Here is a 3628-nt window from a genome sequence, read left to right as displayed (position 1 = left end):
CATCTGTCAGTTTCCAAATTTTTGAATATGGATTTTGAATATGGATTGAATCATACATATCTTACATATATTCTGTTCATAGCATCCAAATGTATCTTCAAGGGTATTAGAGTTTCCTAGAGAAACATAACCACAAGTCTTAATACATATATATTCAAAAGGAGATTTTCTGAGATATTAACACATGTAATTATGGAGAAATTTAACAATGTGCTATATAAAAGTCAGAAATCTTGGAAGACTATAGTATCATACATCATCTAAGAGCACTGGAAATTGGGCAACACGGAGGTCCATGAATGTTTTACCTCAAACATTATAAATTAATCCTTCCTGTCTTTCTTCTACCTGGCTATACGAGGATTCTTTTACACTTGTGAGGTGTTCTTCAACATTTGTGAGGTAATGCCATTACTCAATCTGTAGTTTTAAATGTCATGACTGATAACTTTGCCACTCATATTTTTTGTTCTCAGTCATGTGATACAGACCTCATTTGTTTGCTTATTCTAACAGTGAGGGAAAAAACAATAAATAAATTATGACTTTCTAAAGATCGCTTAGCCTATACATTAAAGAATTGCATTCCCTTCTCTTAATCATTTCTGAAGCCACTTCTAGAATTGTGTTCAGGATGAAGCCAAGTCGAGGTACTGCTGACTATATGTAGTGAGGTCTCTGAAGAGCTCTACAAAAGAGATAGAACACTCATTTCATTGAAAATAAAAACAAATATCCTTTGAAGCCATGGGTTCTTCTTCGTTTCTTGAAACTGTGAATTATATAGATGAAATTTTATGCATTTGTACATACCTACTCAAATGCTCTGAAAAAGACTGATTAATTATTAAACATAAATAAGTGGCTTATAAAATTTTCTTCTTGTCTCAATTAAATACAAATATAGCATATATAAATCAGACACCATATTAGTTACTTTCTGTTGTTCTGACAAAATCCTGACCAAAAACAATTTGGAAAGAAAAAGAGTCTATTTGGTTTACACTTCCTTTCACAGTTCATTACTGAGGAAAGTCAAAGCAGGGATCCTAGCAACAACCTGGAGGGAGACAGGAGCTGAAGTAGTGACCACTAGAGGGTGCTGTTTAGCAGCTTACTTTAATGACTTGCTCAGTCTTGAGCAAAAAAATGACATGCTTTCTCACAAGTGGCGCTTTCCCACATCTGTCAGTAATCAAGAGAATGACACATGCCAAACTGATGGAGTTAACATCTCTAGTTCATGTTAAGTTGACAAAAACCTACCTGCCCTGACACGTAGCTAATTTGCTGTAAGTTAGGAAAGCTGCCTTACTGATCTATAAATGCTATTTCTATCTTGTTATTTCAACATATGGAAAAGGAGAAATCAAGTATAAATAAGAAATGAGACTAACTGTGTCTCCAAAGAACTTAGTAGATGCCAGAGACCATAATGGTAGTTTATTGCATTGATACTTCTGAAAAAACTAGAATTATTCACGTCAACTCTGTAGGTTAGAAAGGGGTAGGGGAGGAAGGCTAAGACAAGGAAAGAGAATGAAAGGAAAATATTGTAATTTGTTCAGATAAGAACCTAGGATTGATATTTTAGTATAATTTTTGGCTATTACAAATTAAGATTTTACTTAAAAAGTAGTAAAATCAGGGCTGGAGAGATGCTTCAGCAGTTAAGAAAACTGGCTACTCTTTCAGTGGATCTTGGGGTTTAATTCCCTGCATCTACTCTACATGCTGGTCCTCAACTATCCACAACTAGTTCCAACTATCCAGTTCCAACTATCTACTTCCAGGGGTTCCAATTCCTTCTTCTGGTCTACATGGTCACCAGACATGCATTTGGTATGTAGGCATAATACAGTCAAAATGCCTATATATATATATTAGCATAAGCTGTTTTCTAGACCTCTGTGCTGAGACATTTCTCTATGTTATGGCATGTGATCATGACTTCTCCCCTGTAAAGCATGTGTCCATCCACTGGCATTGGACTGAAGGTAAACTGTTGCTTCCAGTATGCCCAGTCTGTTTGCACATGAATGATGTCCAGAAAAAAGATGATGTCAGTTTACTGCTGACATTTTCTGTCTACCAGCAATTTGCAGAGGGGATGCTGAGAATAAGTTGGTTAGCCATGGCCTTATCATGGAGATCACATCAGGTGGCCATATCAAGACTTAGAAAGCTACAAACAGCCAAAGAGCGAGGGATGTAGCTTAGTCAGTCCGAACTCTTTATCCCTAATACAAACATAATATTTCTTAAGTCATATATGATGCATGTTAAGCACATAACCCAGTTTCATTACTTAGATAGCATTAAAAAGATAATGACTGCAATTAGTCTACTTGTCTTATCTGTCTAAAGTACCATTACACATTGAACATATTAAAAGAGAATACAATATTTCATTCTCACAACCTCAGGGAAAAATAAATAGCTGGCAATATATGTAAGTGTTTGAATTTGTATAATATGCAAAGACCCATAATATATTAAAATACCAGTGAATATAAAAAATTTATACTGATAGATAACATTTAAACTAAATGAACTTGAGGTCAGCCTGGCAAGTTTAGCCAACCAGGATACACAGATATTTTGTTCAGAAGAAAGAAAGAAAGAAAGAAAGAAAGAAAGAAAGAAAGAAAGAAAGAAAGAAAGAAAGAAAGAAAGAGAAAGAAGGAAGCAAAGAAAGAAACAAAGAGAGAAAAGAAATTCTGACATCTATCATCTGACATTTTGTCTTTCCTTAATTCTTGCTGACATCCTGTGAATATAAATGTTTAGTAAATTATTATCATATATGAGTGTACTTGCCCACAGGAAAATACATAATACTAAAAAGGAAATATCATTATGAATTTAGGATACTTATGCATGATTGGTAAGAAGACAGGATTGTCTTACAATCCAGCATTTTCACTTCTATAGAAATATACTCCCAAATTGAAAGCAAAAAGTAGGGACACTAATGTGCACATAAGTTTTATGAAAAGTAAGCTGAGAGTAAGAATCCAATAAGCCTCAGCAGATACAATATCTATAGGGCTTGGAACCCTATAGGAAGAACAACAATATCAACCAACCACATCCCCCAGAGCTCTCAAGGACTAAACCACCAACCAAAGAACTGGACCCATGGCTCCAGCTGCATATAGCAGAGGATGGCCTTATCTGGTATCAATGAGAGGGGAGGCCCTTGGTCCTGTGAAGACTTGATGCTCTGGCATAGGGGAATGCCAGGCAATGAGGTGGGAATGTGTGAGTTGGTGGGGGAGCACCCACATAGAAGCGGGGGATTGGGGGTAGGATAGGGGGTTTGCAGAGGGGAAATCAGGAAGGAGGATAACATTTGAAATATAAGTAAATAAAGTAACCAGTAAAAATGAATTCATAAAATAGATAAATAGCATCAGTTTCCAGAAGCTGAGGGAATGGACAGACATTATTCGATGGGTATATACCACACATTTCTGGAAGTATATAATGAAGAAGTTTGCACAGAATTGTAATTGTACCTAGTACCACTGAATTGTATAACCAAAACTGCTAATTGACTCTCTCTCTCTCTCTCTCTTTCTCTCTCTCTCTCTCTCTCTCTCTCTCTCTCTCTCTCTCTCTCTCT

Source organism: Grammomys surdaster, unplaced genomic scaffold, assembly GCF_004785775.1.
Source record: "Grammomys surdaster isolate TR1022 unplaced genomic scaffold, NIH_TR_1.0 150, whole genome shotgun sequence".
NCBI lineage: Eukaryota > Metazoa > Chordata > Mammalia > Rodentia > Muridae > Grammomys > Grammomys surdaster.
The sequence above is the reverse complement of the archived record's forward strand: the minus strand, read 5'-3'. Positions refer to the sequence as shown.